At 42.3% G+C, this 15,222-nt stretch overlaps 1 long non-coding RNA gene across 1 annotated transcript; it reads left to right on the top strand.

The window, feature by feature from the left end:
* Nucleotides 1–4,656: 4,656 nt before the first annotated feature.
* Nucleotides 4,657–14,421, top strand: LOC134419957 (uncharacterized). The gene is made up of 3 exons (XR_010028205.1): nucleotides 4,657–4,821; nucleotides 8,906–11,661; nucleotides 12,807–14,421. It is a non-coding gene; the product is annotated as an uncharacterized LOC134419957 (long non-coding RNA).
* The last annotated feature ends 801 nt before the right edge of the window (nucleotides 14,422–15,222 follow it).

Raw genomic sequence — 15,222 nt, 5'->3', positions numbered from 1 at the left:
TCGGTTTTTTTTTATTGTTGTGTTAGAGGCAGGGTTTTTATTTTAAATAGTATGAATGTAGATATTGTTATATATTTCTAAATATTGAGATATACAATCAAGATATAAATATATATATAAACACAAAATATAAATAAATACAAATAATAGGAAGTGATGTAATGAAGAATACAAATAACAGTATACATAAGTATACATTTTAAATGTAAATGTGAATATGAACCTGAAAAATAGAATTTTATAAAATATTTAAGTACAGTTTGGAAGAAAGGGGTTCTTTTTGGCTTTAATGTGGATGGAGGCAAAGGTTTTATTTTAAATAATCCAAGTGTTACCGAAGTAAAAATCGTAACAGAAATGTATACTTACTATGTGAAAATATTTATAAAAATATACAAATAAATTTAAGTTTTAGGGATATATGCAATATGGAATAGAAATGTATTTATAAAAAGAAATGTATAAATGGACAGTGTACATCAATATACGTTGTAAATAGAAATGTGAATATTAATATGAAAAAATATTTTAAAAAATATTTAAATATTTTTTTAAATAATTTTTTTTGTGTTGTGTTTTGTTTTGTTTTGTCTTTTATCCTATTAGATTAGAGGCAGACGGTTTTTTTCCCTCTTCCCGGTTGTTTTGGGGCATTTATTTCAGAGCAGTTTTCGGCGGGGGTCGCCCCTGTTCTTTTTTGCCGCCTTCGCTGCCGCAGCCCCGAGGCGCGCTGCGCCCCCGGCTGGGGCGGGCGGCAGTGCTGCCGCCTTGTGGGCAGAGCGCGGTACTGCAGCCGTGCAGCTAGAGGCGGCCAGCTTGGGAGTGGCGCGTGGGCGATGTCGCGGAGTTTTGTTTGACCTTCTCAGCATGGCGGCGAAAAGGGCGGGGAAGTGGAGGACCGTGTGGGTGTTTAACTGCACTGCCTGCACGGAATACCGACGTCATGGCGGCCCCGACGGATTTTTCTGTGGCGTTTCATGTGTACCCGAGACATGCTGTGGGCTCAGGGGCTCCGCGGGCGGGCGTATTTTGGCGGGTTTGTGAGAGGCATCTGGGTAAACGCCTCGCTGTGCCGGGGTCCTCTCACGTCCGCTTTCCCGCCCTGAGGGAGCCGAGCCGGGCCGAATAGTTCCGAAGAGCCGAAGAGTCGAGTGTGGCCGGAAAGAGCCGAGTTTCCCCGAAGAGCCGAGTGTGGCCGGAAAGAGCCGAGTTTCCCCGAAGAGCCGAGTGTGGCCGGAAAGAGCCGAGTTTCCCCGAAGAGCCGAGTGCGGCCGAAAACAGCCGTGTTTCACCGAAGAGCCGAGTGTGGCCGAAAACAGCCGAGTTGAGCCGAAGAGCCCAGTGCGGCCGAAAACAGCCGAGTTTACACCAAGAGCCGATGATAGCCGACTGGAACCGATAGCCGAGTGTAGCCGACTTGAGCCGCATTTAGACAATGTGCCGAATACGACCGAGTTTAGCCGAAGAGCCGAACTGAAACGAGTTTAGACCAAGAGCCGAACCACGCCGAATTCAGCCGAGTTTCATTAAACAGAACCGAACGACGCCGCAGCGCTCTGCATGCAGTGCGCCTGTGCAGACGGCAGGGATCGCTGTGCCTGCAGAGCGCCGGTGCACACGGCAGGGGGCGCTGTATAAAGTATAAAATATCAACTATCTATAAAAAGGAATAAAAGCTCTATGTCATGTGCAGCAGTAGAAAATTTCAGGCTCCCAGGGAATAAATCGTTTTCTTTAAATCATTTTCGTTTTGGAGGTTTTTTTACTCCCAGGTAGCCTGAAAGTTACTACTGCTGCTTTTTTATTCTAAAGCTAGAAAGGAAAACCAAGATTAGAAATGCAGGGAAAGAAAGAAAGAAAAAGAAAAAAAGAAAATAAGGAAAGGAAATGAAAGGAAAAAAGAAGGAAGGAGAGGAAGGAAGGAGAGGAAGGAAGGAGAGGAAGGAAGGAGAGGAAGGAGAGGAAGGAGAGGAAGGAAGGAAGGAAGGAAGGAAGGAAGGAAGGAAGGAAGGAAGGAAGGAAGGAAGGAAGGAAGGAAGGAAGGAAGGAAGGAAGGAAGGAAGGAAGGAAGGAAGGAAGGAAGGAAGGAAGGAAGGAAGGAAGGAAGGAAGGAAGGAAGGAAGGAAGGAAGGAAGGAAGGAAGGAAGGAAGGAAGATAAGAAGATAAAAAAACCCAAAAACCAGGAGGGCAAGGAGAAACCTAGGGGGAAAAAAAATAGAAGAAGAAAAGAAAAGAAAAACCAACAAAAAAAAAAAAAAAAACGAAGATGGGCAAGAAAAATCCCTGAAAACAGACCAGAGGAAAACCCCAAGATGGGCAAGAAAAAAAAATCGCAACAAAAAAACCAAGATGGCAAAGAAAAAATCCAGAAAAGGAAAACCCAGGAAAAAAAAAAAAAAACTGAAAAAAACCCCAAGGGGGGCAAGGAAAAACCAGAAAAAACACCAAGATGGGCAAGAAGAAACGAAGAAAAAACCCCAAGAAGTGCCAGAAAAAAAGAGAGGCAATAAAGGCCACAAAAACTCAAGACAAAAGAAAACAAAACCAAGACATGCCAGAAAAAGGTACGAAAATGGTTCTGCCAGGTGCGATCAAGGTGAGCGGGTTCAGTTTCAGGTCCAGGGGATGAACAAGTGTCAGATTAGCTTGGGGCACTGCTGTGCAATGCAGCCGTGACAGGATTTATGTTTAAATATAGTTTAAATAAATTGGGGATTGTTTGGCTTTTATTGGGGTATGGGCTGGAGATTTCATAAAAAATATAAAACTAGAAATGCAAATATATCATATATATGTCGATATCAATAAATATTTAATACATATAAATATAAGTAAAAGAAATCTATTGTGTCAAAAGAATCTATATGTTATTATATAAAAAGGTATTCTCTCCAATATATATAATATCTATAAATATAACAAACGAAAATTACAAATATAGATGTGAATAGAATTATGACAAACAAAATTATTTTTAAACTTTTAAATGTGTTTTAAAGAAAGGGGTGTCTTTGCTTTTTATTTCGTTAGAGGCAGGGGTTTTATTTTAAATAATATAAGTACTATAGAAATGTAAATCGACATACAGAAATATATAATAAATATATAGAGATATAAAGATATAATACCAAACTATGAATAGAAATAGAAATCTATGCAAGTAACATGAAGAGATGCAATATATAATATAATTTTTATTATAGAGTAATATAAATTCTAAATATAAATGCGAATATAAATATGAAAAATATATGATGGGGGCTCGGAGCAGCCCAGGTGTGAGTGTGAGGATAATGGGGTCTCGGAGCAGCCCAGGTATGAGCTGTGAGGATGATGGGGGCTCGGAGCAGCCCAGGTGTGAGTGTGAGGATGATGAGGGGCCGGCTCCTGCCGGGGCGAGGCTGTTTTAGGGGGAGGCTTTGCCTCAGCTCCCTTTTGCACGGAGCTGCTGAGTGGAGGGGTTTATGGGGCGCTCCCGGCGCTGTCTCATGGAAGGACTGCGGGAGCTTCCCACAGGGTCGGGGGCACCACCTGGATCCGCGCTTGGGTACGTGGAGCATCGCTTAAAGGAGGCGCCGAGGGACGAATCTTTGTGCCGGGGAGCAGCAGCCGAACAGGTGAGCCCGTGTGGGTTTGGAGCGGGGAATTTTCTCCTTCCCCTTTGCAATTTCATCTTGCCAGTCCCTCCCCGGATCCCCAGGAACAAAAATGGAGCTTGCGAGGACAAAAGGGATTAAGGAGAAGGAAGCAGCTCCTCTTCTCTTATTGTCTGCGTTTGACCTGAGGGGATCCCTCTTGACTTGTGGTTTTAAGGGTGTTGATTGCAGGAAAAGCTGCCTTTTGCAGGCTGTTGGGGTATCCCGGGGGTGACAGGGAATCCCTGCGTTCTATTCTAAGGGGAATGGGAAAAGTATTCTTGTGGCATTATGGGTTTGATTTGAAGGCAGCCACCCCATTTGCACCACCCTCGGGTTTAAATGGCGGGGGCAGCCCTGGTGTCCCTCCTTTTCAAGGGTTTGAATGGAGGTCGAAATCGCCCTTTCCCATCAGTCGAAGGCTTTCATTTGGGGAGCGCCCCTACTTTTCTGCTCTTCTAGGGGGTGAAATTTTAGGGGAGAACACATTTCTTTGCCCTTGTTGAAGTGAGGTGCGCCCCGTCTGCGGTTTCGGGGTTGGTTGCGGGAAGCCGCAGCTCCGGCAGCGTTTGCAGGGCTGCAATGGGGCTGTGCCGCTGCATTGGAGGGCGCTCCTCGTGCCCGCGGCCCGGCCCGGAACGTTCCCGCTCGGGAGCGCTGCTGGCACGGCCCGGGCAGCTGCCGGGGCGCACGGGGGATTCGGCGCGGCCGGGCCGGCCGAGGGCGGCAGTGGCGGAGCCGCGCCGGTGCGAGCCGTGCGGAGCCGAGCGGAGCCGGGCCGGGCCGGCCAAGGGCGGCAGAGGCGGCGCGGGCGCTGCTGCGCCGGCCCGGGCGGTGCCGGCCGCTCCGTCCGCTCCGGGCGCGGGGCTCGGGCGCCGCCGGTAGCCCCGGGCCCGGTGCCGGCCCCGCCGGGCAGGGGCAGCGGGCGGGGCTCCCCGGGGCGGCGCCGGCCCCGCGTGCCGGAGCAGCCGCCACAGGAGCCGCTTTCCTGCCGGGAGCCGCGCTCCGTCCGGGGCCGGCAGCGAGCGCGGGGTTCGGCCGCTCCAAGTTCGGCGGTGCCGTGGCTCGGAGGCGCTTTGGAGGCGTTGATGGCATCGCTGGGTTCGGTTTGCAGCGGGTGTCCGCTAAGGGATATGGTGTTCTTCCTGAGCGGCACGGTTCTCGGTGCCGGTAGAGATGATAAAGGTTCGTTTCGGATTGGGTTTTGTAGTCGGATATGAAATAAACAGGGCCAGGAGACTTCTTCTGCTGTGTAATGCCTTAATTAAAAAGTGATCAGCTCAGGATTGGGCGGCTCGACGGGTCTGCAGCGTCCGTCGTCTCCCAGGGCGACTCAGAGGAGGAGGATATGCGCAGCTCTGTCCACCAGGGGCAGAGCTGGGGATCAGATCCTCTTGGGAGCCTTTTTGGGTCTCCTGATCCCATAAGATGGTGTCAGATGTTGGTTTCTCTCACTCAGTCGGCCTGGTCTCAGCTCCGGGGTCAACTCCCATGGTCAGGGCGAGAGGGTCCGAAGGTGTTCTGCGTCTCTGCAGGCTCAGCACTCGGTTCCTCACGTCCAGACATCACTCTAGTCTCTCAACTCTTAGGTGGCTCGTTGTTTTTGGGGTTTCTCCATGAGTTTGGAGATGGGGGTCTCACAAAGCATTCTGGTCTTGCGAGTCACTTTGCATAACCCCCCCCCCCACCTTCTCAGGTGTCTTCACTATTCTGGGAAAGGTACAACTTAGCTTCGGGCAAGGTCCCCACCCAGGAGAAGGGCCATTACCTCGCCCCGGCCAGGGCTTTTACTAATACAAAAACAACCATTAACGACAACGACCCGTGATTACAATAACAAAACACACAGAACTTGGGCAGGGCCAGTGGTCTGGCTGCCTTTTTGAAACTTTTTCTCATAAAAAATATTAACCGAGTTTTTGTTCATAACAGGATATATATTTTTTTGCCGGGGTATTATGTTTAGAAGGGCGCGCAATGGTTTTTACGGGTCGTAGCGCGAAGCAGCGGTTCGCATTTTAATTCTGTTGCGGTGGCTTTTATTAGCGTGAGTGTGTAGTGTTTGTTTTGGGGGGCTTGGGGTAGCGTCCTGTCGTTCATAGCAGCGGGTTTTTAATCTCGATAATTGCATGTGTGTTTATCGTCTTCCAGGGCTTTTATTTGTTTGGTTTGTTTGATTGTAGTGTATGTTTTATGGTTACGGGTAATTTGGGGGACATTGTTTATGGTTACGTTTGTCTTTAGTCTTTGTGTTTGTTTCTAGGTGGTATTTTTATTTTGATAACTTGAGGCACTATGGGTTTATTCAGTGGGGAATAATTTTTTTGTTGCAGATTTATCTGTTTTTTGGTATTATTCTTGTTGTTGGTTTCTTTATTTTCCTTTGTTGTTGTTGTTGTTGTCTTTTAATGTATTTGCGTATTGTTTATCAGGGTTTTTTTTGGAAACATGGGTATTTATATGGTGGGTTTTTAAAGTATTTATTTATTTGGGTAGTTAATTTCTTAGTTTTTAGTGGTTGAGATGTTTATCCATTTTGTTAATTAGTTCAGGTTTTAAAGTTATCTTTACAGAGGATTGTTTATTCTTTGAGTTAGTGTAGAGGTAGAATTTTGTTGTTTTTTATTTTTTTTTAGTAACGTCGTTCAGGGTGAGTGGCACTGTCTTGAGTTGAGTAGATTGGTTTGACTTTTTTTTAGTACTTTTTGTAATTTTCTGTGTGTGTTTCTATAGGATTTTCTTTTATTTTGGTTCCATTTTTCTGTCGTGATGAGAATTGTTATTGAAAAGAGTGTTCTTTGTTTTTTCGCTGACACTTGTTTGGGTGTTGGAGGTATCTTGATGTTTTTGGAAGATATTGGTGGGAATTTGATGCTGTTTGTTCTGTCATTTCATTTAGGAATTGGATTTTAAATATGCAATTATGACTCTAACTATATTGAAACAAAAGAAATAGATGTGTAGCAATGGGAATGGGCCAATTTTATTTTTATATATTCGGTCAATTTTTAATATTTAACATGTAACATAAGTCATTATATGTTACAATAAGTTACTCTAATTTTAATAGAGTATTGTGTATGTTTATAGATATATGAATAGAGAATATAAATGTAAATACAACCCAAACAAAAATACAAATATATAAATGTATTGCAACTATATGCAGATATATCAAAAATTAATAATAAATTGTAAATGTAAAATAACATGAATTGTAAAGTATATAATACACGTAATACTGCATATATTTTATTAAATATATTATAGGAAATGGATATAAAATAGATATAAATATGTATGTGATATATGTATCTATCTATCTATATCTATCATTTGTTGTATATTATGATAAATATAAATATAAAAAAAATTTAGGTAGTTTAAAATAATGGATGGTTTTGTTTTTTCTTTGCCAAAGCAGGTGTTTTAGTGTAAAAATTACAAATACAAATAATATAAAGGTAGAAATATAAGTATAGAAATATATCATAAACACATTAAAGATTTATATAAAAATTAGAAATATAAGGAAAAATAAGTTGTAGCAGTAGATATGGTAAATAATTTAAAAAATAATTCCCGTATATTTTTTGAATAAGGTGCATATTATATATAGTTATTAATATAATGCATCAATATAAACTATAAATTTATATAAAATATCAACTATCTATAAGAAGGAATAAAAGCTCTGTGTCACGTGCAGCAGTAGAAAATTTCAGGCTCCCAGGGAATAAATAGTTTTCTTTAAATCATTTTCGTTTTGCAGAGTTTTTTTTTTACTCTCGGGTAGCCTGAAAGTTTCTACTGCTGCTTTTTTATTCTAAAGGTGGAAAGGTAAACCAAGATTAGAAATACAAGAAAGGGGAAAGGAAAGGGAAGGGAAAGGGAAAAGGAAAAGGGAAGGGAAGTGGTGAAAAACAGAGTGAAAAAAGTAAAAAGAGTTGGAAGGAAAAAGAGAGGGCATTCGGGAGGAGCGGTGCTGCCTCAGGTCCTTCCCCGCCCTGGGGCGAAGGACCCGTTTGATGCCCAGGAGGGAGTGCAGGTCCCGGTGGCTCCCGGGGGACGGAGCGGTGGCTGTCAGCCCGAGACTACAACTCCCGGCAGGCCGTGCTACCGACGCGGCGTGTGACGCAACGGCCGACGCGGCACATGAGTGGCTGGCGTGCCAGGCGGTCGCGCGGGGCTGTGCGCGCGCAGCTGCCGGCGCCTCTCCCGCGCGGGACAGCGACGCTGGAGGGGCGCAGCCTCCGTCTGGCCGCCCGCGCGGAGCTGAGCAGCGCGGAAGGAGCGTCCGCCCGGTTCCTCGGCCGCACACAGTGGTGCCGGGGGCGGGGGCGCTGCCGCCCGCCGATGGCGGAGGGCGAGGCGGTGCTTTGCTGCCGCGGGCCGGGAGCTGCAGGAGCCGCCCCGGGCGAGCGGCGCCGGGTGCTCCCGCGGTCCCGGTGGGGCGGCTGCCCTCGGGCTGGCGGAGGCGCCGGAGGAGCCCCCGAGCTGCAGCCGTCTCCCTCGGGCTGCTGCCGGTGCTGCGGGCGGAGGCGGCTCCGCCGCGTGTTGGGCGCTGCGAGCAGGGAGCGCTGCGGTATCGCCGGCATGACGGGGCTGCTGCCTGCGTTAGTGCTCGTGGCTCTTTGTGCCGTGACAGCGGATGGAGCGGCGCTGAGCGGGACACCCAGAGATGGCCGGGAGAATGCCCAGCGCAGGGAGCGGGCGGGCTGTGTGCTTCGGATGGCACAGGTGCGAGCTGCAAAGTCACCCCCCCTTCCGCCCCTGCCCTCCCGAGCCCCGGAGAAAATGCTTTCCAGCATTGTCGAGCTTCTGAAAGACAAAACTTGTGATTTGACACTAGCATCCAGAAAAGGTTTCTGTCTAGATTAGCAAATGCCTAAATTGTTCTTGGTTACATCCCATGACCGGTTTTAGGCAGTGACTTCATACTGCTTTTAGGATTTTCTTGTACACTGGTGAGAAAATAGGCAGGTCTGATAGTGGTTTCACTTTTTTTCTACTTCACGTTCCATAAGATTCTTTTATCCAAGCGATTGTTTTAAAATTCTACTGTAAGCGTTTGTGGTTCACTTTTTTTTTCTTTGCAGCACCCGGGCCTTTTTTTTTTTCTCTAAATCGGGAGTAAATATAGCTGAGTAAAATTACCTTGGTTATCTTCCTTCTTTTTAAACTTAATTGTTTTTATTAATAATTCTATCTGAATATGCAGAAAAAGTGAGTATGTCCTGTAATCTATGCTAGCTTTTCTCGTTTACAGGGTACTCACAAAATATGTCTCCCTTAGTGTCCCACAGAAACATTCTGGGTGCAATCTGAATTAAGGTATGTGTTTTCAAATAAGTAATCAGTTTAGATATTTGCCTGTGTACCTTTTCCTGTAATTCAGAGCTTGTGTTCTGTGGGTTTTATGATAAACCTGTAAAACATGTAAGAATGGTTTTGCAAGTCTGAATCGTTGAAGGCAGCAATAAGTGGATTTAAAGCCTGTTCTTGAGCAGACAAAGGGGAAAAGTGTGACTCTGATGCTGAACTTGTCATTTTTCATTTGACTTGCCTTTAATTATTGAAGAAGAGAGAGAACTAGGAAAAGAAATAGAATTGATTATTGAGCACTCCTAAAAAGCTCACCATGATTCTGTGTAGAGCCAAAGTGAAGGATGATGGAACAGAGCTCTGTGCATTAGAAGGAAATAAACCTGATGTCCACACAGAGTCTTACTAATTTCTGTTTTTAAAATGCAAAATAAGTTTAGGAAGTGTTGGAAGTTAGTATTTTGGGAAAGAAATGGCAGTTCCACAAAACATTCCATTCCATTTAAGAGAGGCCCTTGGACTGATTCATGTTGTAACTGCTGTCACTGCAATCAGTTGGTGGTTCAGCCTTGAAACGTGCACTTGGCCTTCTATAAAGCACTGTTTTGTTTGCCTTTCAGTGCTATGAGTCTTGATAAATTGGAGAAGTGCCCAAGAGAAATTCATCATCCTGAGATACAAAAGGTAGGAAGTGACTTTTTCTGGTTTGGTTCTTTTTCTTTATTGTTTTCTGGAAATAGAAGTAATTAAGTATAGATACTACTGGTTTGTTTCTTCCAGTAGCTGATAATACTAATACCAATAATAATAATAATAATAATAGTAAAGTAATACTACTTCAACTGTCTTTATTTATCCATTGAACTGGCCATTTTAAATCTAAACTTCTAAACACAAATCAAACCATCATCCTTGTAGAATCTTTAATAGGAGTGGGCTAAAGATCCTGGTTTTGTTGACAGGATTTATTGGTTCATGAACAGCAAGAGGTAAGTACAAGCCTAACTACCCTCTAGCTCACAGACCTGCCCGGTGAATAGAGCTTTGTTTTTTTGATGGGCTTGTGATGACTTTGAGATCAATTGCTCATTCATTACAGTAAAAAAAAAAAAATTGTTTTGAACATGACAGCAAAAATAACTTTAAGCACAACTTAATAATAATAATAGATCACCAATTTTAGTTAATAATTTTATGCTATACTCTTGGGTGAGGGAAGACTCGGACACTCAATATGAGATCAGCAAGCTATGTTTATTGCAGAGAGTATCAGACACTTATACAGCACATAATAAGCTTATGAATATTCTGTAAGCCAAGCGATCTATTGGTTAAACTATACCATCAACTCTTCCTCATTCCTTTGGGCCTACATTCCCTATTTCCCACGTCTCTCTGTCTACTTGTTATCCTACCCAGCTAGGCCCAGGCACACGCTATCTTGCAGGTGCAAAACTCAAAAATACCTGTGTTCGGTACTTTCCCAGCTCCTGGTCGGCTAACGAGCGAATGTCTGCGTGACCTCTGTCATGGAGCCATTTCTCCACACTATACTATCAAAGTTTAAAGGTAAATTATTATATATTAGGAGATGGTGTAAAGTGTATGTTGTAATGTGTAGGATATATACAAAGATACGTACTTGAAAGTCCGTAGAGGAAACAAATTTTTACGCCTTCTGTTTGACTGTTTGTCATATATTTGGTTTTATTTCCCAGGGATCAGTGAATTTTAACTCTGGAGTCCTCTATGCTAAGGATGCTCAGCTTAGAGATGATGAAATGTTCAGTAATGGTGAGTTTTTCACCTTCTCCTTCATTGTTTTGCTCATCTGAATAAAAAAAAAAAAAAAAAGGCAAGATTAAAGAAAAAGCAATAGTTTTATTATTTTTACCCTGTTATGTCTGTTTCCTCAGTATTTGCTGCAGCTCTGCTTACCCAAGGTTTGGGTAAAACAAGCTTTGGGTTCCCTCTGTCTCACTGGGAGTTGCCCAATTCAGTTGCATCTGGTGAAATTCACCCTGAGACCTTACAGAACCAGCTCCAACTACGTGAGAGCCATTTGCAGTTCTCTCCAGACACCTGGAGAATGGGCGACATTTCTGAGAATCCGGCGAGCGTGCTTCTATCAAAACTCAGTCTGTGAAATTCCTGGGGAAAACCCTTCTGTGTCCTGAAGGGTTCAAACTCTGGTGAGGATCCAGTTATCAGGTGCTCACCTGGATGGTTCCAGCTCTTAAAGTGAACACTTGTACTCTTGCCCTGTAGTTTACATCTATTGTATTTTTGTTATTTTGCAGGATTTTTTGTCTTTGCAAAATATTGTGCATTTCACTCTTTGGAACCTCTCAGATGGTTCTTTGGTGCAGCACCACCCCAGGGGACACTTGCCTGCTGTCCTGAAGGGGTTGGTGGCTAGAATTGTGAATCCTGGAGAGTTTATAAGTCTTCTGTCCCCAGGGAGGTGTCGTGCTTTGTTTACTTTTGTTCTGTTGGTTAGGCGCTGCTTCTCGTTGCAAGTACGAATTTCAAACTGCCCTGTTCTTATTTTAACTGTTTTCCTGGTTCTCTCCCTACGGCAGGGAAAGACTCTCGTATCCTTGTCATCGGGCTCGGTGCTGTCCAAGAAGATACAGAGACTAAAAAAATCATAAGAAGCAAAATATGACTGCAGGGAAAAGAAGCTGGAGAGAACAGAAGGTGATGTTGTTATCCTTACCCTGTATTAGAAACATCCGCTGTGCTTTGATGCTGGCAGCTGCCAGGGGCTTGTTAGCTCTTTGTAGGCAGGTGTAGGTGTTCACTTGTAGGTTTTTTCTCTGTTCAAGTCAATTCAAACTTTGCTAAGCTTATATTTGCAGATTACTCTCTAGCACAGTCCAGCATGACATTTTTGAATGTTGTAAAAATACCATGTTACTTGGAAATTGCTAATGAAGAGAAGATTTAGGGGAAAATAAGATTTCAGGGTTGGAAGATGTGAGAAGAATTTTGTGGGGACGTTAGACTGAAGTAAAGCACACTTGAAGCTGGACTGGCACGCTGGCAGGTCCCCTATTAAACAGTAGTGCTGACATTAGCCTGGGGGTTGCCCATTGTTTCTGTAGAAATCAATGTTTCCTGGTCTTCAGAGGTAAGCTGCTTTGAAAAGCTGGAAGGTGCAGCATGCTGACAATCCCCGTGCTTTGGATTAAAAGTAGATTTCAGAAGGGTCCTAAGCTTTTGTCTTTTCCTAGAAGTCGATGTAATCCTGTCGAGGAGTTTTTAATTCTCTGTTGCCATGTCATCCATCAGAGCCCTGTTGTACTAATCATCATACAAGTACAAAACAAAAAATCAGACCCTGTCCCAAGCACTTAGAGGCCAGAACACGATTTCCTCGGGCTGCCGTTTGTGTGCCATCGGTACTCACCACGAATTGAGCCCTCTGGCTCTGACAGAGCCCCTGGATGCTGACGGAAGGGGGCTGGTCACAGACCCTGGAGGTGCCTGTCCCCCAGGGAGGGAGAGGCCGAGGCAGTGTGGCCTGCAGGGAGGGTGTCGTCCCCAGAGAGCAGCCGGCGACTCCATGCCTGCCCGGGGCTGCGGGTGCCCCCTCGGGGTGGACGCCTGCCCTCAGGTTTCCCTCTGGGCACCCGGGGAGGGAACCAGGTCCATCCGTGTGGCAGCTGCAGGGCCTGCAGGCTCTGGGCCCTGGAGCCGAGTGAGCCTGAGCTGCTGCATGCTTGCTGTGAGCTTTGGGGTGAGCGTGCATCACTGCAGGCCTGGGATGGATTGAAATGCGCTGAGGAAAGCGGAGGGAGGGAGGGAAATGCTCTGTTAACATGTGCCAATTCTTCTGTCAGACTCATCACGGCGGGACAGCGTGAGGACTGAAAGTGTAAGAAGATGTGGAGGGAAACAGAGAATCTGACAGGAGCATCGGAGGGACGAGTGCAGGAATTTTGCTTTTTGCTTGGATGTAAACTCAGGAGTTGAGAGGAATTTGGGAGTGAGAAGGGACATCTCAGAAGGAGAAGAAGAAAAAGAGGTTGTTGTTGTTGTTACAGTCCTGGCAAAATCTTTTGTTCTAGCTAATAAAAGAAGTTAGTTTAAAAAACAAAAAGGAAAAAATGTAGTGTTTTTTTTTTCCTTCACTATGATATTCATTGGTGGTATATGGTGTGTTGTTTCATTTCTTGGTATTATTAACTCTGTGTAAATTGTTTTTTGAGTGAAGCTGACTTTCTGGATGGGTTGGTTTGTATTTGAGGCAGGATTAATTTCAGTAGGGTTCTTTCATAGATTTCTGATGGGTATTACTGGGATTTTGGTTTTGTTTACTGTATGTATGAACCTAGAGCTTTGGTAGGGCCAGCTGGGCTGCTGGAGTTTTGGGTGTGAATTTATTAGATGGCTTTTGTTAGATGCAGTTTTTAATTTTTGAAATGTTTTTCAATGTAGTGGTTTTAAGGTGGTTTTTAAGAATTCATTGTATTGCTTTATCTTGTTTGTAGTTGGTGTATGATAAGGGATGTGGTGTGAGTTCTTGAACATTATGGTTTTGGTGTTCCTAAGTTCTGATTTCTTTGTGGTTCAATAGCTTTTTTTATTTTTATTTTTTGGGACAGGGGCATTTATATGGTGGGTTTTTATAGGCAATATGTTTTTTAATTTAGGTAGTGATATTTTTTAATATTTTAATAGTTTAGGTTTTTTATTTTCATGGTTTTAATTATTTTTTTTAATTTTTTGAAATAACTTTTATAGATTACATGTTATTATTTGTGCATTAACATAAAGGTAGAGCTTTGGGGACTTTTTTTAGTAATGTTTAGGGTCAGTTGTGCAGTTTTGAGTCTAGTGCGTTGGTTTGATTTAATTTTTAATGGGTGTTTGTTTTTATTAGCAGTTGTGTCATTTTCAAGGTGTGTTTGAGTTTTTTGGGGTTTTTGAGATACTGGTTTAGGAGGAAGTTTATGATGAGCATGTGCGGAGGTTTTGGGCTACTTTATAGTGGGATTTAAAATTTATTTACAGTTAGGTTTATTTGAGTTTTTATTAGGGTTCAGTGACGTTGTGGGATATTTGTTCCGTTAGTAACAGAAATAGGTTTTGTTTTGCTGTGCTGCGATGGGATGGGCGTGTGCTGCGTGCCGGTGCTGACAAAGGTACAGTATTGTTGTGGCTCTGGTGCGTCGGGTTAATGAACTGACATGGTTTAATGTAGAGATGAAAATAGAAATAAATATACATTTAAAAATAAATATAACATTAGAGTGGTAAACATAAATATAGATAACAGATACATACATAAAACTATAATATATGGTATATAATTGTAACATGTTATCATATAGATAAATGATAGTCTATTTTATATATATATACACAAAGATATATAAATATAGATTGTAAATATAAAAATATTTAAATAGAGTTAAAGTAAATTGGGCAGTTTTATTAGGGTATAGGCTGGGGTTTTTAAATGATAGCAATAAAATATAAATTCAGATATACAAATATATATAGAAATACAAATATCTATACATATTTAATTTAAAGAAATATAAGTAAGAAAATATGTATAATACAGAAAATATATTTCTATGATTATATTAGAAGGTATTCCCTCTAATATAGATAAAATCTATGCATAAAATAAATAAAAATATCCATATAAATATCATTATAATTTTGAAAAATAAATTTACTTCGTAAATTTTAAATCTGGTTCAAATAAAGGGGTGTCCTTGGTTTTTATTTGGTTAGAGGCAGGAGTTTTATTTTAAATAATATAAGCAATATAGAAATGTGGATCTTAAGATAGAAATATATAATAAATATATAAAGAGAAATTGCTAAACTATGAATATAAATTTAAATATAAATATATGTAAGTAATATGAGGAGTTGTGGCATGGAATATAAATAACATTAAATGGCAATATAAATTATAAATGGGAATATAAATATAAAAATATGTAAATATCGTTTAAAAGAAATGGAATGTTTTGGCTTTTATTTAAGTAGAGGCAGGGTTTTTAATTTGAATATTATACGTGTTCCAGAAGTAAAAATCTTGACGCAGAAATATTTAATCCATATAAAAATATGAATAAAAAAATATAAAAAATATAAATACCTACTCGCATCGGATGTAATATAGAATATAAATTTATTTATAAATTGACATTGGTAAAGATAAATATATAAGTAAGCAATATACATTAATATACATTATAAATACAAATATGAATATAACAATTGAACATTAGGATA

This window comes from Melospiza melodia, chromosome 6 (genome assembly GCF_035770615.1).
Source record: "Melospiza melodia melodia isolate bMelMel2 chromosome 6, bMelMel2.pri, whole genome shotgun sequence".
Classification (NCBI taxonomy): Eukaryota; Metazoa; Chordata; class Aves; order Passeriformes; family Passerellidae; genus Melospiza; species Melospiza melodia.
Note: the sequence above shows the minus strand (reverse complement) of the source record. Positions and strands in the feature narration are given on the sequence as shown.